This window comes from Ambystoma mexicanum, chromosome 4p, assembly GCF_040938575.1.
Source record: "Ambystoma mexicanum isolate Mex_15411 chromosome 4p, UKY_AmexF1_1, whole genome shotgun sequence".
Lineage (NCBI taxonomy): Eukaryota > Metazoa > Chordata > Amphibia > Caudata > Ambystomatidae > Ambystoma > Ambystoma mexicanum.
Window position 1 is genome coordinate 28,691,931 of NC_090927.1, and position 24,631 is coordinate 28,716,561.

Genomic DNA, 24,631 nt, shown 5'->3' on the forward strand with positions numbered 1-24,631 from the left:
TCTGGGACCAAAGCGCATTGAGGCCATACAAATGGGGAAAGGGCACTATATAAGTGACAATGACAAAGTTGCGTGGTCTAGTATTTTCCCCAGTCCTATTGGCCAGAGCCAGTATGAAAGGGAAGACAGACTCGGAAAGTGTGAGAAAATCCCTCCCTAGGGGAGCAGGGAAGTTTTGCTGCAAAAGAAGCAGCTGTGGACAGGAGGTTCTGTCAGAGGGAGGGGGAACCTTTGAAGACTGGCGAAGTGCTGATGACTGGGGGGAGCCAGGAGACCCCTTTCCAAGGGACCTCACAAGAGAGTCAAGCCCTCTGGAGGAACCATGAGTGCAAGTGGCACGTAAATAGATGGAAGTTCGTTAACCAGGACTCTGAGGCAGGAATGAGAAGAAGCCAAACGGGTCCAGGGTGGAAGGAATGCTTACAGAGTGCAGGGGAAGCTCCCTGCGTTTCTGAAAAGTATAACGCGCAAGAGGGAATTCCTGTGTCTTCTGACGTCAGCAATTGTATTTGCACCCCCCTCTTGCTTCTCCACTCTTTTTGACTGCATACTCTCTGTTCTCTTGTCCCTATCTCCTCCCCTTAGTTTCTTCTATGCACTTACTCTATCACAATTGTCCCTGGACCTAGTATGATAGCAACCTCGTCTGTCGCCTCTCCCTCCCCTTACATGCCCCCCCTCCAGCACTATCTGAAATGTTGTCAGGCCTAGTATGATGGTCGCTTGTTTTCTTCCTCACCTCCCTTTCTGCACCCCTCTCCCTCACCTTTTGTTTTCCTCTGGCCCTACCAGAAATGTTGTCAGGCCTAATACTGTAGTCGCCTGCCTGTTTCCATTTCCTTCACACTCTCCCCCTCCCTTCCTTATCTATGTCTTAGCTCTTGCACTCTTCCTTATCCATTTCTTAGCTCTTGCACTATCTGAAATGTGGTCAGGTCGTGTACTATAGTTAATTTCACATCCTTACTGTTCATGGCTTGTAAGAATGTCATTGGATTTTCCCTTGTTCCCTCCCTTGCCTTGAAGCGCCTTAAAACACATTGTGTATAAGCGCTATATAAATAAACTATCATATCATAAACAAAAGGAATCCTATGCTTGGTAGCGGAGTGTGCCAAGCTGGTAGGATAAAGGAACTGTGGAGACAGGTCTAGGGGAAAGGAGCCCAACCCTAGGATTGGAACTTTGCCTTTGAAACATTGTTTTGCAGCATTAGGTATTACCAGAGGAACTGGGAACATTTCTGTTGGTTGAGTAGATAACAAACACAAGTTACTTTGAGGAGACCGTCCCTGCACAGTTATCTTGTGTTATTAGTGTTAGGCTAAGTTGTAGGCTTTTGGACACAACAGTGACAGACTTTAATTTCAGACTTCCTGACGATTTCACTCGGTTTCTTTGAGGCAGGGAATCCCCTCTTACCATTACGGTAAAGAGAGGCCTTTTCCCTCCACTTTCTTATTTAATAAAAGTGTATATACAAATACATAACACCACTGTGTCAGAGCCTTACTTCTACACCTTTACAACTCGCAAAGGTGCCCAAGGACATGGAAACTAGAAACCCATTAGACACCCCCTGCAGGAACTCAGGATCAAAACTGATGGCACTTATTCAGCTTCGACTTGTAGCTTAGAAGGGTCTTGTTAGCTAAACATCAAGAGCTCCTTTTGCATCCACCCCTGTTCCAAGTCAAATGGTTCCATACAAATACGTTTAAGAGACCATGTGCGTTTAAAAATATTTGCAAAGCAGCAATTGAAGAACTCTCCAGTACAAAGTGGCATTGTTTTCAAAACCTAGCATCAAAGAAATATTGCATCATAAGTCTTTAAATTGCGCAGGATTTGCACGTAATGAAATTCTTGGTGATTAATAAGTGTACATAATTCCACTGCTGATACCCACATTATGCCTCCTGATTAAAAAGAAGTTCTTTCAGGGGTGGCTGGTAGTTCCTGCTTGATATGTTGGGTTTAGGAATGCTGGCCGTATGTGCATAAGCCATTTATAATTGACAACAATTCGTCCTTCAGACAAATAGAAATGAGTGTTTAATCGGTAAAAATAAGGCCAACAGATAAGCAGCGCGAAAACGACTTTTAATCCCTAAAAACAGGTGAAAACTCTCCACAACAAAAAATAGGTGTCTTCAAAGTATTCAACACATAATATGGCATATAAAAGAGATTAACTTTTATAGTATTATGCATCTCATGTGGAAGGTTTGATTAGTGATACACTGTCGGAAAAATCGCTGTGCCAAGAGACATCTCCTGCTCACTGGGTAAAGCCCGGGTACGACCAACAGCTGGTTTTACCACCAATTCATCAAATGTTTGTGACGGCTTGGTAGGCGGAAAAAGATGGTCTGGAGGGTTGCCCAGAACAATGCCAGAGGTTAAGATTAATTCTAAAGCTTCCAGTCACCACCTCTTGTTTCAATGCCAATGAGGACAGGGTGGGCAACTCTCATTTAAACCGCGTCACTGGAAGCTCTCAGCCACAAAGATTAGGATGCCATGGACAATTCCCACAAGAACATATTTTTATTTTAACATTTGTGTAACGCCCAGACCCACAGGTATCACAGGTTGTGTACATGGTAGGAAAAGAGTAAAACCTTTACAGATCATTGAGTTAGTAAGAAGTAGTATGGGCAAGGTAGAGACAGTTCATGATTAAAGTGTTAGAACAGTTGCTTGAATGCTGGGTAGGAGGGCTCATTTCTTAAGCGACATCGACATTAACATAGAGACATAGAAGTGACTACTCCATGAATAGGATCCCACCAATGTCTACAGTCATGAGGGTCAGGCAGGCATATCAACCACCCGAGTCGTCATCACAGAAACAATGGCCACCAAGGACCAGCGCGCTAGGGTAAACAATGACCACTGTGACAGCCCCCACAGGAATCCTCAAAGACGCAGGGTGAAAACCGCGTGCAGTCTGTCGTCGGAATTACAGACCCCCTTAAAAGCCGTCACATGAAAGTGGCTACAGAAATAATGGCATGATGGGACACGCCTTTACACGCCATCTGCTACACAAATAGAAGAATGCCCACAGACAGCTTGCACAGGTGACCTCAGTCATGGTAATAAGGACCACCATGGACAGTTCCCACAGTAGCCTTCAGCCACACAATTACAGGAACTAGCATGCACAGATCTGTCACACACCACACTCCCACACATGTTCCTACAACATCTAGGTGCCCCATACCGCTGCGGTACCCTGCACCTCCCTCCTCTGCTACTCGCGTAGGGCGGGGGTCACGTGAGCGGCAGATTCCCCATTTCCCTCCGGGCCGTGCCACCTATTCGGGGTGCGGCATGCACCGTGTTCAGCCCCGATCGAGATACCCCTTCTTTCATTGGCGGTTGCCATGGCACATTGGGGAAGGCATCCGTGGACGATCGCGTCCGTGTCACGTGACATTTGGTTCCCGGTTATGCAATACGGCTGTGTGTCATGTGACGCGGAAGCGATCAGTACTTAAGCAGTGATTTGTCCGCTACCCTTTGCTTCACAGCTGTTTCCGTGGAAGTCTGTACGGCGATCACTGTTTGTTCTTGCTTCACGGACCTTACAACTTCGGAACTCTTACACGGACTTTGTTTGGATATACCCTTCTGTTGTGACGTTGTGCTCTGATTTCACAGACTACTGGACCTCGGAACTGCAACTTGGACTTCTTTTGGATTTCCCTTTTGTCTTGGCATCCTGCACCCGCTCTTGGTTTTCCTCTGGCAAACTTCAGGATTGTATTCACGGATCTCCTTGTTTTCTCCAGCCTCAGCTACAGGTGGGCCAGTCGGTGTTCACTACACACCGCCGTGAGTCATTTCAACTCACCCTACTTCCATCTGTGCTGCTCACGTGCCCCTCCACGAAACCATCCTTAAGCCCTGTATGGTTAGCAACAACATCACTGCCATTGCTAGGTAAGCCGCTCATAGTCCTTTACGTACACTGTATTTATGACTGTGATCGTTTGATACTAATCGGCATTTTGCTTTACAGCGGCCTTGGGGTTCCAGTGTTCCGCGGTTCCGGTCTTCAAGCATCTCCCACCTGTGGCCTCAAAGATCGCAAAGAAAGTGGTGTTACTTTCTCTCTTTGTGGTACTTGTGGACAGAGGTTTCTCTAATCTTCACGACAATCAAGTCTTGACAAGATCACAGGAGGGGTCAGACACAGAAATAGAGGAACCCCAATAGACAGGCTCTGTAGGAGCCATGAGTCTCAGAGCTAGGAAAACCACCAGGGACAGCTCCCAGAGGAGTCTTCAAGCAAAGAAAAGAGGACCACCAGCGGCAACAAGGGGCCCAGTCAAAGAAATGGGGGCAACAGGAGGACTAGTACCTATAGGTGCTGTCAGCCATATAAATAGAACCACCAATTCCAGCTTCAAAGGGAGGAGTCATTCCAGCTTCCAATGGAGGAGTCAGCCACAGAAATAGAACCACCAACTCCAGCTTCCAAGTGAGGAGTCAGCCACAGAAATAGAGCCACCAAATCCAGCTCCCAAGGGAGGAGTCAGCCACAAAAAAAGGGAACCACCAGAGCATGACTCCTAGCCATGGAAATAAACCACCACGGACAGCACCCTCAGACGTTTTCAGCCAAAGAAATTAGAACCACCATGGACAGCACCCTCAGAAGCCTACGGCCAAAGAAATGAGACCACCATGGACAGCAACCTCAGAAGCTTTAGCCAAAGAAATGAGAACCAATATGGATAGCTCCCTCAGAAGCCTTAGCCAAAGAAATGAGAACCACCATGGACAGCCTCCTCAGAAGCCGTCAGCCAAAGAAATGAGCACCACCATGGTCAGCACCCTCAGAAGCCTTCAGCCAAAGAAATGAGAACCACTATGGACAGTAACCTAAGAAGCCTTCAGCCAAAGAAATGAGAACCACCATGGACACCCTCAGAAGCCTTCAGCCAAAGACAAGAGACCACCATGGACAGCACCCTCAGAAGCTTTAGCCAAAGAAATGAGAACCACCATGGACAGCACCCATCAGAAGTCTTCAGCCAAAGAAATGAGACCACCATGGATAGCAACCTCAGAAGCTTCAGCCAAAGAAATGAGAACCACCATGGACAGCACCCATCAGAAGTCTTCAGCCAAAGAAATGAGACCACCATGGATAGCAACCTCAGAAGCTTCAGCCAAAGAAATGAGAACCACCATGGACAGCTCCCTCAGAAGCCTTAGCCAAAGAAATAAGAACCACCAGGGACAGCAACCTCAGAAGCCTTCAGCCAAAGAAATAAGAACCACCAGGGACAGCACCCTCAGAAGCCTTAGCCAAAGAAATGAGAACCACCAGGGACAGCACCCTCAGAAGCTTTAGCAAAGAAATGAGAACCACCATGGACAGCACCCTCAGAAGCTTTCAGCCAAAGAAATGAGAACCACCAGGGACAGCACCCTCAGAAGCGTTAGCCAAAGAAATGAGAAACACCACGGACAGCACCTTCAGAAGCTTTAGCAAAGAAATGAGAACCACCACGGACAGCTCCCTCAGAAGCTTTAGCCAAATAAATGAGACCACCATGGACAGCAACCTCAGAAGTTCTAGCCAAAGAAATGAGAACCACCATGGACAGCACCCCCAGATGCTTTAGCCAAAGAAATGAGAACCACCATGGACAGCACCTTCAGAAGCTTTAGCTAAAGAAATGGGAACCACCATGGGCAGCAACCTCAGAAGCCTTCAGCCAAAGAAATGAGAACCACCATGGACACCGTCAGAAGCCTTCAGCCAAAGACAAGAGACCACCATGGATAGCAACCTCAGAAGCTTCAGCCAAAGAAATGAGAACCACCATGGACATCTCCCTCAGAAGCCTTAGCCAAAGAAATGAGAACCACCATGGACAGCCTCATCAGAAGCCGTCAGCCAAAGAAATGAGAACCACCATGGACAGCACCCTCAGAAGCCTTCAGCCAAAGAAATGAGAACCACCATGGACAGCACCCTCAGAAGCCTTCAGCCAAAGAAATGAGAACCACCATGGACAGCACCCTCAGAAGCTTTAGCAAAGAAATGAGAACCACCAGGGACAGCACCCTCAGAAGCTTTCAGCCAAAGAAAAGAGAACCACCAGGGACAACAACCTCAGAAGCATTAGCCAAAGAAATGAGAACCACCACGGACAGCTCCCTCAGAAGCCTTAGCCAAAGAAATGAGAACCACCACGGACAGCTCCCTCAGAAGCTTTAGCCAAATAAATGAGACCACCATGGACAGCAACCTCAGAAGTTCTAGCCAAAGAAATGAGAACCACCATGGACAGCACCCTCAGAAGCTATAGCCAAATAAATGAGAACCACCATGGACAGCACCCTCAGAAGCTTTAGCAAAGAAATGAGAACCACCATGGAGAGCACCCTCAGAAGCGTTAGCCAAAGAAATGAGAAACACCAGGGACAACAACCTCAGAAGCATTAGCCAAAGAAATGAGAACCACCACGGACAGCTCCCTCAGAAGCTTTAGCCAAATAAATGAGACCACCATGGACAGCAACCTCAGAAGTTCTAGCCAAAGAAATGAGAACCACCATGGACAGCACCCTCAGAAGTTCTAGCCAAAGAAATGAGAACCACCATGGACAGCACCCTCAGAAGCTTTAGCCAAATAAATGAGAACCACCATGGACAGCAACCTCAGAAGCTTTCAGCCAAAGAAATGAGAACCACCATGGAGAGCAACCTCAGAAGCGTTAGCCAAAGAAATGAGAAACACCAGGGACAACAACCTCAGAAGCATTAGCCAAAGAAATGAGAACCACCACGGACAGCTCCCTCAGAAGCTTTAGCCAAATAAATGAGACCACCATGGACAGCAACCTCAGAAGTTCTAGCCAAAGAAATGAGAACCACCATGGACAGCACCCTCAGAAGCTTTAGCCAAATAAATGAGAACCACCATGGACAGCAACCTCAGAAGCTTTCAGCCAAAGAAATGAGAACCACCAGGGACAGCACCCTCAGAAGCTTTAGCAAAGAAATGAGAACCACCATGGAGAGCACCCTCAGAAGCGTTAGCCAAAGAAATGAGAAACACCAGGGACAACAACCTCAGAAGCATTAGCCAAAGAAATGAGAACCACCATGGACAGCACCCCCAGATGCTCTAGCCAAAGAAATGAGAACCACCACGGACAGCTCCCTCAGAAGCTTTACCCAAATAAATGAGACCACCATGGACAGCAACCTCAGAAGTTCTAGCCAAAGAAATGAGAACCACCATGGACAGCACCCCCAGATGCTTTAGCCAAAGAAATGAGAACCACCATGGACAGCCTCCTCAGAAGCCTTAGCCAAAGAAATTAGAAGCACTATGGACAGCACCCTCAGAAGCTTTAGCCAAATAAATGAGACCACCATGGACAGCAACCTCAGAAGTTCTAGCCAAAGAAATGAGAACCACCATGGACAGCACCCTCAGAAGCTTTAGCCAAAGAAAAGAGAACCGCCAGCCCCGACAGGAGACTTCAGCCAGAGAAACAGGGGATTCACCACAGACAGCACCCACAGGCGTCCGAACCACAGAAATAAAAACCACAGACAGCACTGTCAGGAGCCCTCAGCCAAAGAAAAGAGTACTACACGCCCCCACAGGGGAGTTCAGTGAAAGAAATGGGGGAGGGCACCAGGACCAGTACCCATAGGCGCTGTCAGCCATAGAAACAAAACCAGCAGTTCTCACTCGCAAGGGAGGAGTCACCCACAAAATAACATCCTGGACAGCACCCACAGGAATGATCAGCCACAGAAATAACCACCACAAACAGCACCCCCCGGAGCCTTCAGCGAAAGAACTGCACGCCCCCACAGTGGACTTCAGATAAAGAAACTGGGGATTTACCACGGACAGCACCCACGGGCGTCCGAGCCACAGAAATAAAACAACAAAGGACAGCACCCACAGGAACCTACAGCCAAAAAAAAGAGAACTGCCAGTCCTCACAGTGAACGTCAGCCCAAGAAATATGGGGACCACCAGGACCAGTACCCATAGGCACTGTTAGTCACAGAAACAGAAACAGTCGTTCCCACTCGCAAGGGAGGAGTCACCCACAAAAACAGGGAAACCACCAGAGAGAGCACCCACATGAGTCCTAGCCAGGGAAATAAAGCCACCTTGGAAAACAACCTTGGAGGCCTTCAGCCAAAGAAATAGGAGAACCACCAAGTGCAGCACCCACAGGAGCCTTCGGCCAAAGAAAAGAGAACCATCAGCCACCAAAGGGGCCTTCAGCCAAAGATATAGGAGAACCACCAAGTGCAGCACCCACAGGAGTCTTCGGCCAAAGAAATGAGAACCACCAGCACCCAAAGGGATCTTCAGCCAAAGAAATAGGGGATCACTACGATAGCACCCACAGGGGTCCGAGCCCCACATATAAAACCACCATGGAAAGCACCCACAGGAGCCTTCAGCCAAAGAAAAGAGAACCACTCTGTATAGCACCCACCGGAGCCTTCAGCCAAAGAAAAGAGAACCACCACCCCCCACAGGGGTCTTTGGCCAAAGAAATAGGAGAGTCACCAAGGCCAGTTGCCATAGGCGCTGTTAGTCTCAGAAATAGATCAACCAGATCCAGCACCCAAGGGAGGAGTCAGCTTCAGAAGTAGGACAAACAGCATGGACAGCGCAAACAGTCTCCAGAACCCATCGGGGGAGCCTTCGGCCAAGCTAAAGAGGACCACAACTTCCTGCAGGGGCAGTTAGCCAAATAATTAGGGGGACCCACCAGGACCAGTTCCTATGGAGTAGTCAGGCTCGAAAAATGAAGGAGCCACCGCGGAAAGGTCCCACAGACATGGAGGTAGAACCACAACAGAGAGCCAGCACAGGAGTGGTCACCCTAAAATTACGGGACAGCCATGTTCAGTTACCAAGCGAACCCTCTACTACAGACGTAGAAAATAAAATACCACCGGATGCCCCACATCAGCCCAAAACCACTGACCACAGAAATAGTAGATAAAACCTCACAGCAGCCTAAAGCCACAGAAATCGATAAAGAAATATGACAGAAAGCTCCCACAGCAGCCTAAAGCCACTGACCATAGAAAATGAAATACCATCGAAAGTTCCCTAAAAGGCACTAAGATCTGCACTCACTGGGACAGAGGCTACAGGAGCATTAAGTCCAGCAGAAGAACTCCCAGAGAAAGCTTCGGTTTCTGTGGTGCCTGCTCATCACACACCCCCTGCCCCCCCGCCCTTATTTGTGAAGTCCGTATGAATTATACTTTGAAACAGCATTGCAATCTGGTAGTTATTCTCCGACCTAACAATAGAAAATCGGAGTCATTAAAACGGACATACACTGAACGGGAAAGCCAGCAGGGCATCTTCTGCAAGGACTCAGAAACAATCGTGATCAGGAGTTGCTAAATTGGGAGGAACCTGCCCTTACTTTCCTGGTTGAGAAGAGAAAGCATGTTACTCTGGCAATCCCAAGGGCCGGGTGCAAGCGTCCACTCAGGGTTCCCAGCACTGTCCTGCCAGGCCAGGGGGCTGCACCACGTGCCTCTCCAATATCCATCCACTCAGGGTGCCCAGCACTGTCCTGCCAGGCCGGGGGCTGCCCCGTGTGCCTCTCCAGATGTTTCAGACTACTACTCCCGTGAGATCCATCCACTCAAGGTGCCCAGCACTGTCCTGCCAGGCTGGGGGCTGCCCCGTGTGCCTCTCCAGATGTTTCAGACTACTACTCCCACGAGATCCATCCAATCAAGGTGCCCAGCACTGTCCTGCCAGGCTGGGGGCTGCCCCGTGTGCCTCTCCAGATGTTTCAGACTACTACTCCCACGAGATCCATCCACTCAAGGTGCACAGCACTGTCCTGCCAGGCCGGGGGCTGCCCCATGTGCCTCTCCAGACCACTCAGGGGGCACAGCACTGTCCTGCCAGGCCGGGGGCTGCCCTGTGTGCCTCTCCAGATGTTTCAGACTACTACTCCCATGAGATCCATCTACTCAAGGTGCCCAGCACTGTCCTGCCAGGCCGGGGGCTGCCCCATTTGCCTCTCCAATATCCATCCACTCAGGGTGCCCAGCACTGTCCTGCCGGGCCGGGGGACTGCCCCACGTACCTGGTGTCCAGCACCGTCCGGCAGGCCAGGGGGCTGCCCTGTGTGCCTCTCCAGATGTTTGGGACTACTACTCCCGTGAGATCCATCCACTCAAGGCGCCCAGCACCGTCCTGCCAGGCCAGGAGGCTGCCCCGTGTGCCTCTCCAATATCCATCCACTTGAGGTGCCCAGCACTGTCCTGCCAGGCTGGGGCTGCCCCGTGTGCCTCTCCAGATGTTTCAGACTACTAATCCCGTGAGATCCATCCACTTAAGGTGCCCAGCACTGTCCTGCCAGGCCAGGGGGCTGCCCCCTGTGCCTCTCCAGATGTTTCAGACTACTACTACCGTGAGATCCATCCACTCAAGGTGCCCCGTGTGCCTCTCCAATATCCATCCACTCAAGGTGCCCAGCACTGTCCTGCCAGGCTGGGGGCTGCCCCGTGTGTCTCTCCAATATCCATCCACTCCAGGTGCCCAGCACTGTCCTGCCAGGCTGGGGGCTGCCCCGTGTGCCTCTCCAATATCCATCCACTCCAGGTGCCCAGCACTGTCCTGCCAGGCTGGGGGCTGCCCCGTGTGCCTCTCCAGATGTTTCAGGCTACTACTCCCGTACGATCCATCCACTCAAGGTGCCCAGCACCGTCCTGCCAGCCCAGGGGGCTGCCCCGTGTGCCTCTCCAGATGTTTCAGACTACTACTTCCGTGAGATCCATCCACTCAAGGTGGCCAGCACTGTCCTCCCAGGCCGGGGGCTGCCCCGTGTGCCTCTCCAATATCCATCCACTCAAGGTGCCCAGCACTGTCCTGCCAGGCCGGGGGCTGCCCCGTGTGCCTCTCCAATATCCATCCACTCAAGGTGCCCAGCACTGTCCTGCCAGGCTGAGGGCTGCCCCGTGTGCCTCTCCAGATGTTTCAGACTACTACTCCCACGAGATCCATCCACTCAAGGTGCACAGCACTGTCCTGCCAGGCCGGGGGCTGCCCCATGTGCCTCTCCAGACCACTCAGGGGGCACAGCACTGTCCTGCCAGGCCAGGGGGCTGCCCCGTGTGCCTCTCCAGATGTTTCAGACTACTCCGGTGAGATCCATCCACTCAAGTTGCCCAGCACTGTCCTGCCAGGCCGGGGGCTGCCTGTGTGCCTCTCCAGATGTTTCAGACTACTACTCCCATGAGATCCATCTACTCAAGGTGCCCAGCACTGTCCTGCCAGGCCGGGGGCTGCCCCATTTGCCTCTCCAATATCCATCCACTCAGGGTGCCCAGCACTGTCCTGCCGGGCCGGGGGGCTGCCCCACGTACCTGGTGTCCAGCACCGTCCGGCAGGCCAGGGGGCTGCCCTGTGTGCCTCTCCAGATGTTTGGGACTACTACTCCCGTAAGATCCATCCACTCCAGGTGCCCAGCACTGTCCTGCCAGGCTGGGGGCTGCCCAGTGTGCCTCTCCAGATGTTTCAGGCTACTACTCCCGTGCGATCCATCCACTCAAGGTGCCCAGCACTGTCCTGCCAGGCTGGGGGCTGCCCCGTGTGCCTCTCCAGATGTTTCAGACTAGAGATGCATCCACTCAAGGTGCCCAGCACTGTCCTGCCAGGCGGGGGGCTGCCCATGTGCCTCTTTAGATGTTTCAGACTACTACTCCCGTGAGATCCATCCACTCAAGGGGCCCAGCACTGGCCTGCCAGGCCGGGGGCTGCCCCGTGTGCCTCTCCAATATCCATCCACTCAAGGTGCCCAGCACTGTCCTGCCAGGCCAGGGGGCTGCCCCGTGTGCCTCTCCAATATCCATCCACTTCAGGGTGCTCAGCACTGTCCTGCCAGGCCAGGGGGCTGCCCCGTGTGCCTCTCCAATATCCATCCACTCAGGGTGCCCAGCACTGTCCTGCCAGGCCAGGGGGCTGCCCCGTGTGCCTCTCCAATATCCATCCACTCAGGGTGCCCAGCACTGTCCTGCCAGGCCGGGGGCTGCCCCGTGTGCCTCTCCAATATCCATCCACTCCAGGTGCCCAGCACTGTCCTGCCAGGCCGGGGGCTGCCCCGTGTGCCTCTCCAATATCCATCCACTCAAGGTGCCCAGCACTGTCCTGCCAGGCTGGGGGCTGCCATGTGCCTCTCCAATATCCATCCACTCAAGGTGCCCAGCACTGTCCTGTCAGGCTGGGGGCTGCCCTGTGTGCCTCTCCAGATGTTTCAGAGTAAAGATCCATCCACTTAAGGTGCCCAGCACTGTCCTGCCAGGCTGGGGGCTGCCCATGTGCCTCTCCAATATCCATCCACTCAAGGTGCCCAGCACTGTCCTGCCAGGCCAGGGGGCTGCCCCGTGTGCCTCTCCAGATGTTTCAGACTACTACTTCCGTGAGATCCATCCACTCAAGGTGCCCAGCACTGTCCTGCCAGGCTGGGGGCTGCCCCGTGTGCCTCTCCAATATCCATCCACTCAAGGTGCCCAGCACTGTCCTGCCAGGCTGGGGGCTGCCCCGTGTGCCTCTCGAATATCCATCCACTCAAGGTGCCCAGCACTGTCCTGCCAGGCCGGGGGCTGCCCCGTGTGCCTCTCCAATATCCATCCACGCAGGGTGCCCAGCACTGTCCTGCCAGGCCGGGGGCTGCCCCGTGTGCCTCTCCAATATCCATCCACTCAAGGTGCCCAGCACTGTCCTGCCAGGCCGGGGGCAGCCCCGTGTGCCTCTCCAATATCCATCCACTCAAGGTGCCCAGCACTGTCCTGCCAGGCTGGGGGCTGCCCAGTGTGCCTCTCCAGATGTTTCAGACTACTACTTCCGTGAGATCCATCCACTCAAGGTGCCCAGCACTGTCCTGCCAGGCTGGGGGCTGCCCCGTGTGCCTCTCGAATATCCATCCACTCAAGGTGCCCAGCACTGTCCTGCCAGGCTGGGGGCTGCCCCGTGTGCCTCTCGAATATCCATCCACTCAAGGTGCCCAGCACTGTCCTGCCAGGCTGGGGGCTGCCCCGTGTGCCTCTCCAATATCCATCCACTCAAGGTGCCCAGCACTGTCCTGCCAGGCTGGGGGCTGCCCCGTGTGCCTCTCGAATATCCATCCACTCAAGGTGCCCAGCACTGTCCTGCCAGGCAGGGGGCTGCCCCGTGTGCCTCTCCAATATCCATCCACGCAGGGTGCCCAGCACTGTCCTGCCAGGCCGGGGGCTGCCCCGTGTGCCTCTCCAATATCCATCCACTCAAGGTGCCCAGCACTGTCCTGCCAGGCCGGGGGCAGCCCCGTGTGCCTCTCCAATATCCATCCACTCAAGGTGCCCAGCACTGTCCTGCCAGGCTGGGGGCTGCCCCGTGTGCCTCTCCAGATGTTTCAGACTACTACTTCCGTGAGATCCATCCACTCAAGGTGCCCAGCACTGTCCTGCCAGGCTGGGGGCTGCCCCGTGTGCCTCTCGAATATCCATCCACTCAAGGTGCCCAGCACTGTCCTGCCAGGCTGGGGGCTGCCCCGTGTGCCTCTCGAATATCCATCCACTCAAGGTGCCCAGCACTGTCCTGCCAGGCTGGGGGCTGCCCCGTGTGCCTCTCCAGATGTTTCAGACTACTACTTCCGTGAGATCCATCCACTCAAGGTGCCCAGCACTGTCCTGCCAGGCTGGGGGCTGCCCCGTGTGCCTCTCCAATATCCATCCACTCAAGGTGCCCAGAACTGTCCTGCCAGGCCAGGGGGCTGCCCCGTGTGCCTCTCGAATATCCATCCACTCAAGGTGCCCAGCACTGTCCTGCCAGGCTGGGGGCTGCCCCGTGTGCCTCTCCAATATCCATCCACTCAAGGTGCCCAGCACTGTCCTGCCAGGCTGGGGGCTGCCCCGTGTGCCTCTCGAATATCCATCCACTCAAGGTGCCCAGCACTGTCCTGCCAGGCTGGGGGCTGCCCCGTGTGCCTCTCCAATATCCATCCACTCAAGGTGCCCAGCACTCTCCTGCCAGGCTGGGGGCTGCCCCGTGTGCCTCTCCAATATTCATCCACTCAAGGTGCCCAGCACTCTCCTGCCAGGCTGGGGGCTGCCCCGTGTGCCTCTCCAATATCCATCCACTCAAGGTGCCCAGCACTGTCCTGCCAGGCTGGGGGCTGCCCCGTGTGCCTCTCCAATATCCATCCACTCAAGGTGCCCAGCACTGTCCTGCCAGGCTGGGGGCTGCCCCGTGTGCCTCTCGAATATCCATCCACTCAAGGTGCCCAGCACTGTCCTGCCAGGCTGGGGGCTGACCCGTGTGCCTCTCCAATATCCATCCACTCAAGGTGCCCAGCACTGTCCTGCCAGGCTGGGGGCTGCCCCGTGTGCCTCTCGAATATCCATCCACTCAAGGTGCCCAGCACTGTCCTGCCAGGCTGGGGGCTGCCCCGTGTGCTTCTCCAGATGTTTCAGACTACTACTTCCGTGAGATCCATCCACTCAAGGTGCCCAGCACTGTCCTGCCAGGCTGGGGGCTGCCCCGTGTGCCTCTCCAATATCCATCCACTCAAGGTGCCCAGCACTGTCCTGCCAGGCTGGGGGCTGCCCCGTGTGCCTCTCCAATATCCATCCACTCAAGGTGCCCAGCACTGTCCTGCCAGGCTGGGGGCTGCCCCGTGTGCCTCTCCAATATCCATCCACTCAGGGTGCCCAGCACTGTCCTGCCAGGCCAGGGGGCTGCCCCGTGTGCCTCTCCAATATCCATCCACTCAGGGTGCCCAGCACTGTCCTGCCAGGCCGGGGGCTGCCCCGTGTGCCTCTCCAATATCCATCCACTCCAGGTGCCCAGCACTGTCCTGCCAGGCTGGGGGCTGCCCCGTGTGCCTCTCGAATATCCATCCACTCAAGGTGCCCAGCACTGTCCTGCCAGGCCGGGGGCTGCCCCGTGTGCCTCTCCAATATCCATCCACGCAGGGTGCCCAGCACTGTCCTGCCAGGCCGGGGGCAGCCCTGTGTGCCTCTCCAATATCCATCCACTCAAGGTGCCCAGCACTGTCCTGCCAGGCTGGGGGCTGCCCCGTGTGCCTCTCCAGATGTTTCAGACTACTACTTCCGTGAGATCCATCCACTCAAGGTGCCCAGCACTGTCCTGCCAGGCTGGGGGCTGCCCCGTGTGCCTCTCGAATATCCATCCACTCAAGGTGCCCAGCACTGTCCTGCCAGGCTGGGGGCTGCCCCGTGTGCCTCTCCAATATCCATCCACTCAAGGTGCCCAGCACTGTCCTGGCAGGCTGGGGGCTGCCATGTGCCTCTCCAATATCCATCCACTCAAGGTGCCCAGCACTGTCCTGCCAGGCTGGGGGCTGCCCCGTGTGCCTCTCCAATATCCATCCACTCAAGGTGCCCAGCACTGTCCTGCCAGGCTGGGGGCTGCCCCGTGTGCCTCTCCAGATGTTTCAGACTACTACTTCCGTGAGATCCATCCACTCAAGGTGCCCAGCACTGTCCTGCCAGGCTGGGGGCTGCCCCGTGTGCCTCTCGAATATCCATCCACTCAAGGTGCCCAGCACTGTCCTGCCAGGCTGGGGGCTGCCCCGTGTGCCTCTCCAATATCCATCCACTCAAGGTGCCCAGCACTGTCCTGGCAGGCTGGGGGCTGCCATGTGCCTCTCCAATATCCATCCACTCAAGGTGCCCAGCACTGTCCTGCCAGGCTGGGGGCTGCCCCGTGTGCCTCTCCAATATCCATCCACTCAAGGTGCCCAGCACTGTCCTGCCAGGCTGGGGGCTGCCCCGTGTGCCTCTCGAATATCCATCCACTCAAGGTGCCCAGCACTGTCCTGCCAGGCTGGGGGCTGCCCCGTGTGCCTCTCCAATATCCATCCACTCAAGGTGCCCAGCACTGTCCTGCCAGGCTGGGGGCTGCCCCGTGTGCCTCTCCAATATCCATCCACTCAAGGTGCCCAGCACTGTCCTGCCAGGCCAGGGGGCTGCCCCGTGTGCCTCTCCAGATGTTTCAGACTACTACTCCCGTGAGATCCATCCACTCAAGGTGCCCAGCACCGTCCTGCCAGGTGAGGGGGCTGCCCCGGGTGCTTCTCCAGATGTTTCAGACTACTACTCCCGTGAGATCCGTCCACTCAAGGTGCCCAGCACCGTCCTGCCAGGCCGGGGGTTGCCCATGTGCCTCTCCAGATGTTTCAGACTACTACTCCCGTGAGATCCATCCACTCAAGGTGCCCAGCACTGTCCTGCCAGGCCAGGGGGCTGCCCCGTGTGCCTCTCCAGATGTTTCAGACTACTACTCCCGTGAGATCCATCCACTCAAGGTGCCCAGCACCGTCCTGCCAGGTGAGGGGGCTGCCCCGGGTGCTTCTCCAGATGTTTCAGACTACTACTCCCGTGAGATCCGTCCACTCAAGGTGCCCAGCACCGTCCTGCCAGGCCGGGGGTTGCCCATGTGCCTCTCCAGATGTTTCAGACTACTCCTCCCGTGAGTTCTGGCTGTTGACTGTGCTGGTCAGGGATGATGGGATTTGTAGTCCAAAATATCTGCCCCCTACCCCGCTTCTTTTCAAGTGTTCTAATGAGTAGTATGCGTGACACCCCCCCCGCCCCCTTGCAGGGAAGGTAGCCCCCATGTGCCCCCAACCTTTCTTGTATGATGGGTGCTGCCCCCAATTGAAGCAATGCCCCATATACAGGGCAGGCACCCCCCCCTTGGTAGTGCAAGTTGTCAGCCCCCCCACGCGTAGAGCCCCCTCCCCCGCCCCTTTGCACTGTGAGTTCCCTCCTCCTCCCCCCCGCCTCCTTGCAGCACCGTGCTGCTCGGCAGCCACTCCCACTCCTTTTCTCGGGGTATTATCTACGGCTCTATCACTCTGGATACAAACAAAGTCACTTACCCAGCCTGCATCAGGATAAGCCACCGCCAGCCGCACTGAGCATGCGCGCGCAGAGCCGCCACGGGCCCACGAGCATGCGCAGACAGAGCGAGAGCCGCGCAGGCCAACGACCGACCGCCGACGCCATCGGCACAGAAGAGGGACCACGCGGACTACTCCCGGCATGAACATGAAAGAAGGACACGCGACGCGGACTACTCCGCAAAGGAAGGAAGACTGCTGCCGGCATGGGCATGAAAGAAGGACACGCGACGCGGACTACTCCGCAAAGGTAGGAAGACTGCTGCCGGCATGAACATGAAAGAAGGACAGGAGACGCGGACTGCTCCGCAAAGGAAGGAAGGCTGCTGCCGGCATGGGCATGAAAGAAGGACACGCGACGCGGACTACTCCGCAAAGGTAGGAAGACTGCTGCCGGCATGAACATGAAAGAAGGACAGGAGACGCGGACTACTCCGCAAAGGAAGGAAGACTGCTGCCGGCATGGGCATGAAAGAAGGACAGGAGACGCGGGCTACTCCGCAAAGGAAGGAAGACTGCTGCCGGCATGAAAGAAGGACACGCGACGCGGACTACTCCGCAAAGGAAGGAAGACTGCTGCCGGCATGAACATGAAAGAAGGACAGGAGACGCGGACTACTCCGCAAAGGAAGGAAGACTGCTGCCGGCATGGGCATGAAAGAAGGACAGGAGACGCGGGCTACTCCGCAAAGGAAGGAAGACTGCTGCCGGCATGAAAGAAGGACACGCGACGCGGACTACTCCGCAAAGGAAGGAAGACTGCTGCCGGCATGAACATGAAAGAAGGACAGGAGACGCGGACTACTCCGCAAAGGAAGGAAGACTGCTGCCGGCATGGGCATAAAAGAAGGACACGCGACGGAATCACAGGTCTAAACTAGCACCTTTGCAGAAGAAACACACCAGACTGCTGCCGGCATGGACAGGAATAAGGACACGAGACGCGGTCTACTCTGCAAAGAAAGAAAGAAAAACTACTGCCGGAATGGACAGGAAAGAAGGACACGAGACGGAATCACAGCGGTCTAAACTAGCACCATTTCAGAAGAAAGACACCGGACTACAACTGTCATAGACATAAAAGAAAAGCCTTTTTTGTTTTTTTCATTTAACAATAATAATGAGTTTAATGTTTTTAATAGAGAATACAGATTTTCCATACTAACGTTCAGGAAACTCATCATTCTGGTCAAGTGGCACAGCGAGTAGAGCGCTCGCTTTGACACCCGTGCAGAGCCTGTTAACGCAGGTTCGAATCCCGGCAGGGCCAAACTCAGCCTTTCATCCTTCCGAGGTCGATAAATGAGCACCACACACCGTGGGTAATAATAAGCAGCGCTCGGATACCTGAGGGTTTGTAGCGCTATATAAAAGCCTAATTATTATTATTATTATTCTATTAAAGACACAGACGTAAAGTGCATACGTGCTAACCCTCCCGATTCAGGCAATCCTATGGGAAAAATACATTCTCCCAATTGCTGTGGTGAAATTCCCCTCTCAGGGGCTCCTGAATGTTGGTATGTCTGGAAGTATTATGATTCTCTCTCTTTAATTCTCAAAGGACGGCTTCATTAAAAGTAACTAGAACACAAGACTACATTTCCCAGAGATTTCTGCTAGAATGAGTCTTTGAATCAAACAAAATAAACACATGACTGTCTCCTCCAATCACAGTCCATCTTCCCCCATAATGCCCATCCACTTCCTCTTTCTTGGAGGCAACTTCCTCTGCATCCTTGCAACTAAATTCATAACGTTAACCTTTGTCACCAGAACTTGACAAACTCCTGCTAATCAACGGGTCAGTGCCCTAATACTGCTCCTGGCGTTAAGCAATGCTACGTTGTCTTCATCTCCGTTCCTACAATGAAGACAATAACTCATAATAAAAATTGGGTGGGTTCTTCAATGCATAGCTCTCAACACACACGCTTTTGGCGGGTGTCACCCGCCTTCTAAAGGGCTGACTCACCCGCCAAGCCTCCTGCACGCCCATTCATTTCAATGGGCGTCTCACCCGCCAAAAACAAAATCGGGTGATTTCACCCGCCTTTGCAACACAAATGGTTGAGAGCTATGTCAATGTCATATAAACGTAACCATTGACGATACTTTTCAGAACCGTCTTCACCATCTTTATAATCTCACTACTTTTTCATTACCATCAATCTACATGTAACAATCATGTGCAAATACAATTTTATACATTAAACTTGCACTCAGGGTGGGATAATACCTCGCCTCAATGTCTTTAATAGAATAATGACTTTCCTGAACATTAGTATGGAAAATCTGTATTCTCTGACAAGCACAGAGCCTCATATTACGCTTGTTCAAAGTTTACTCACCACCAACGAAGACCCTCCTAAAGGCTTAAAGTAATACTTTTTAAACACTGAATCTCCTAACCAGTCTGCAGCCTTCATAATGTCTTCCAATCTGGCACCCACTACAAAGTCTTTAGAAGCCATCTCCCCTCCAGTCGAGTGCATCCTGAAACCTTCGTTTCATAGTCCACTTGACCCATCTCACTAGGGTAGCACATGAAACTGCCTTATGCGGTTTAGTCAGACTTATTAGCAGCTGCGACTCCCCATTCGGCCGGAGTTGCCTTGTTACTTCCTCATACACTTTGAGGCCCCTAACAACACACAGCTGGGACTGATCTGGGAAAGCTGGCTATACCGCTGTTGAGATAGTCGTCTTGGTTCTCCTCGTAATGAGAAACATAACCCTTTCTGGAGAAAAACACCAATACGTTATCTCCAATGCTTTCACATCCGAAACTCTCTTACACAAGATCAGACAAAGGAGCATCGTCAACTTCGCTGCCAGGGCTTTCCTGGACAGCTGGCGTCCCAATGTGTGCAGGTGAGACTCCCCCAAAGGCCCCCGACCCTCTAAAAAACCCTGGGCCTTGCCTTTTTCGGCCCCCATGCCCGTGTGCTGCCCAGGAGCCCCTGTCCCTTCCCTGCTGATCTCCGCCCAGAGCCCGGCTCCAACCCTTCCGCCACCTGTGATTGGTTAGTTCCCTGGTCTGAGATGCCCTTACTAGGGCAGCCCTCTGCCCGTTGCAGCCCCTGCGGCTAAGGGCCTCGAGGCAAAGGGCGGCTCCTGCATTGGCGGATCCAAGATATGTCTACAGGTGTCCGCAGGGGAAGCCAAGGAAGCTAGCAGACTCCAACAAAACTGTGAGTGTGGCACGGGTGGGGTGCAGAGCAATTACTCTGCTCCTGAAAGCCCCTGTCACTCTACCTTACCTTCCATAGCATAGATGCCATAGACTTAAACAGTATATACCCAGGAAGACTTGTGACCACTGTAAATGGATTGTAAATATTGCCTTGTGATGCATATTAACTTACCTGCCAATTTTAGCTAGTGCCACACATGTAAGGAACTTAACTTTAGGTTGCATCACATCTAGATAGAAATGTGATTATTAGCATATGCCACACTCGCATGGAATTCTGAACTTTAGCTTGCGCCGCATCTAGATAGAAATGTGACTGTTAGCATGTGCCACACTCGTATGGAATTCTGAACTTTGGCTTGCGTCGCATCTAGATAGAAATGTGATTCTCGAAATGCACCACACTTAGAATTCTGAACTTTAGCTTGCGCCGCATCCAGATAGAAATGTGACTGTTAGCATATACCACACTCGTATGGAAGTCTGAACTTTAGCTTGCGCCGCCTCTAGATAGAAATGTAATTATTAGCATATGCCACACCCTCATGGAATAATGAACTTTAGCTTGCGCCACATGTACCGCACCTAGATGGAATCCCACAATTGCAAGGACAGCAATGCCAACTAACCAACCAACTAACAATTTCATCCCTCTGCATACACCTCTCAAACTCTAACCAAACACAACCACAAGCCTAAAACGCAGCAATCCACACAAACTTCACAACAATGCAACAACAAAACAAGCCACACATAGACTTGCACAACAGCACACGACAACTACCGACCGTAAAACACCACAAGCCCAGCCAACGGACCCACCGGGCTGAGGCTGTCAACAGCACATCACTGCTCTCTTGCACTTTTCCAGCTTATTCCCACTAACCCACCCCTCTCGTCCCCTTTTCAGAGCCACCAGGGGACCACTTCGGTGGTGATAGTGCACGGTACAAATGTCCTTTAACATTAACATTAGCATTGTCGGTCCAATCCCGGAATAAGCTCAACACTACATTCACATCCCAGAGCTGGGAATACTTTGGGGCTGGCGAATTCATGAGTCGAATGCTCTTCATTACTCTCTTTATGAATGGATGCTCCCCCACTGGAGCCCATTTGGTCATAGTGTGTCCCGCTGAGACCGCTGACCTATAGACGTTGACTGTCCTATAAGCCATGCCCCTTGCTGCCAGACCTGCCAGGAAATTTGCTAATGCAGACACATCTGCCGTAATGGGATTTGCACTCCTTGCCATGCACCAACTATTCCAATTATGGCAGGCTGCTTTATATGGCTTAGCTGTCCCTGGAGCCCACAAATCCCGAATTAATCTCCGAGCCTCTTCCGAAAGTCCTGTCTTTCTGCAGGCATCCCGGAAATCATCCATGCTGTCAGGGTCAACGACCCGCATGGCACCATGGGGTGCAGGCAACCGGTCGGATCTTGCAAGATCTACTGCATTTGCGGCAGCTGAATTGGTATCTCCGCCAAGAGATCCAGAAGATCGAGGAGCCAAGGTTGCGTCTGCCACAAGGGGGATCATAATCACTACCCTAACTTTGTTCCTGCGCACAAATTTGAGGGTACGTGTGATCATGGTGAAAGGAGGGAATGCATACTCCTTTCCCGTTCCCCATGGCTGCATGAAGGCATCGGTTGCTGCTGCCGCCACTGGGTCTGGTCTCCAACTGAAGAACCTCGCAAGCTGATGGGTGGTTCCCGTGGCAAAAAAGATCTGTCGCACGGGCCCCACATTCTCATCAACCTGAGAAAGACTTCTCTGTGCATCTTCCAATTAATGCGTCCATCAGGAACCTCGAGTTCCTATCTGCCACAATATTGGCTAGCCCTGGCAGATATTCCGCTGTCACAGAAATGCTTTCCAAACAGAGGTATAGTATTGTATTGTATTTGGTTATTTATATGGCGCTCTTTCCCCACTTGTGTGGCCTCAATGCGCTTTTTCCTCGGTTGAAACGCCCTTGGTGACCGTAATCAATGTGGTTGGAAATTCTAGGGAGTTTAGCGTAGGAGATGCATGTTGCCGTTCTAAGACTTGGGTGGCTGGCAAGGCTCGACTAAGCAGCCCAAGAGAGGTCAGACACATAGGTGGGTGCTGTTGAGGGTTAGAGAAAGATTGCTATTGTTGAGAGAGTGTCTATGCAAGGCGAGCTATATGAGTTTCCTTTCAGGTGGTGGTTGCTGTATGCTAGTGGCAGAGGTGTTGAGGTACGTCAGGTGTTTCAGTCTGGACCGCTATGTGTGAAGCTAGACAGGATGTGCTTGGCCATAGCCATATTCTATCGTGCATGGATGCTTGGCCGTGCCTGCGGCCTGTGTCCACACTAGTGGTGTGAGATATACGTACCATAGGCTGCGAGATTGCTCGGCTGGGGCAATATATGTCCAGGTCTAGAATTGAGTCCTATACCAATGGGCTCAGCTTCCATACTGTCGCAGGTATCCGCATATATTAAACCAAGATGGAGGCTACACCTAGATTTGAGAATTCTGTATAGTGGGAGAAAGGCCTAGGTATCACAATGAAGTAGGTTTAATCATACAGTAAACAAAGAGGGAGGCTACACCTATATTTGAGAAACCTGTATAGTGTGCAAGAGGGAGGGGGAGGCCTAGACTTCACAGTGCCGTAGGTTTCAGCCTATAGTACAGTAGGTTTCCGTAGTGTAACAGACATCGATGGTTTGTTGTACCTAGTTTTGGGAATATCTTTCTATTCTGAGATTGCTAGTGTTGAGAGCTTCCCTGAATGAGCGAAGCAGGTTGACAGTGGCAGTGAATTACTTATTGATGGGCGTGTGCTACCCAGGGCTACTTATTTCATCGTTAGTCATCTCTCATGTGGGCCGGCGGGCGGGGGCACGGTGAGAATGTTGCGAGTGTGGCACAGTGAAAGTAGCTGGATTCGCTGTAGTGCTTGTCCGGTGGGAGTGTTGTTGTGGGTGGGTTGATGGCGGATCAGGTGTGTCACAACGAAAGCTGCTGGCTCACCTGGAGTACCAGTCGGCTGGGAGTGTTGCTGAGCAATATGTGGTGGTGTGTCAAGTGAAACCGCTGAGAGAGCTGCCGGCCCCTGGGTTGTGGTTGATGCAGGGGCGTTTATTAGTGGTGTATTCACGGGGTGCAGTGGATTAGGAGAGTATTGGGAAGAGGCAGGTTTTAAGGGCCTTCCTGAATTTCAGTTGGTTTTCCGTGTTGCGAATGTGTAATGGAGGGGAATTCCAGATGATTGGCGCTTGGATGGAGTGGGGGGAACGGCCAAGTCTTGTGGAGCTGTGGGGTGGGATCACTAGGCGAAAGGCAGTGTGCAATCTGAGGTTCCTGGAAATTTGGTAGGGCATAATTTTGTCTCGGAGGAATTCAGGACGGGTGTTGTGGACTGCGCTATGGGTGATAGACATAACTTTGAAGGTGATGCGTTTAGCAATAAGGAGCCAGTGGAGGACTCTCAGGGGAGGGCTGATGTGTTCTCTGGCAGGCAGGTTAATGAGCAGGTGTGCTGCTGAAATTTGGATTCTTTGGAGTTTCCTTAGTCGGGATGCTGGGGCTCCTAGGTAGAGGCAGTTTGCGTAGTCTAAGCGGGAAAGGATGATGGAGTTGATGGCCAAGAAATGATCGGGATAGGTGAGTTAGGGGAAAATCCACCTGAAAATACATAGGTGGAAGAAACAGGTTTTGCATACGCTGGTGGTGTGTTGGGTGAGGGATAAATCTGAGTCAAATTTGCATCCAAGGTTTTTAACCATGTTAGAGGGTGTCAGTGCTTGTCCTAGTGATTCAGGCCATGGGATTGGTTGGGGGTTGAGTGATGTTTTCCCGCAGACTAGGATTTCAGTTTTCCCAGGGTGGAGGATGAGGTGGTTGGTCGTCATCCAGTGATCAATGTCAGAGAGGCACGATTACAGGTCCGGGCTGCCAGAACCTTCAGAGTTTGGGATTTTGAGGATGATCTGGGTATCGTCTGCATAGTTGTAACAGGTAAGGTTGTACGAGCGGATGATTGCGGGAATGGGCTGCGTGTAGAAGTTGAAGATTATCGATGAGGTAGATGCTCCTTGGTGGACACCTTTACAAACTGGGTGTGATATTGAGTGATCACCATCACTCCTTTCTTGGGCAAACTCCTGGAAAAGCTGGCCATCTCCCAGCTTAATCTTCACACTTAATTCTGTTGGTTGTCTCCATGACCATCAGTCTGGCTTCCGAGCTGCCAGAAGCACAGAAACTGTGCTCCTGAACATCCGTGAGGACCTGCTCTCCAACCTTGACTCCAACACCCCGTGTCTTCATCTTACTTGATCTCTCTTATGCCTTTCATACGGTCAACCTGGGCATCACCGGTCAGGCCCTGGCGTGGTTGACTTCTTTTCTCTCTGACCGATCCTCCCAGGTTCAACTTGGGTCCTTCCTCTCCTCTATCTCTATCTCTACCTGTGGGGTTCCCCAGGGGTCTAACCTCTCTC

General features: G+C 52.9%; 1 protein-coding gene across 1 annotated transcript in view; it reads right to left on the reverse strand.

Moving 5' to 3' along the window:
• The window catches only part of LOC138452926 (uncharacterized protein KIAA1958-like), a 523,224-nt gene extending 506,184 nt beyond the window's left edge, over nucleotides 1–17,040 (reverse strand). Inside the window, exon 1 of the mRNA XM_069605281.1 lies at nucleotides 16,930–17,040. The gene's annotated coding sequence lies outside the window, so the exon portion shown is untranslated. The remainder of the gene's footprint in view (nucleotides 1–16,929) is intronic.
• Nucleotides 17,041–24,631: the final 7,591 nt, after the last annotated feature.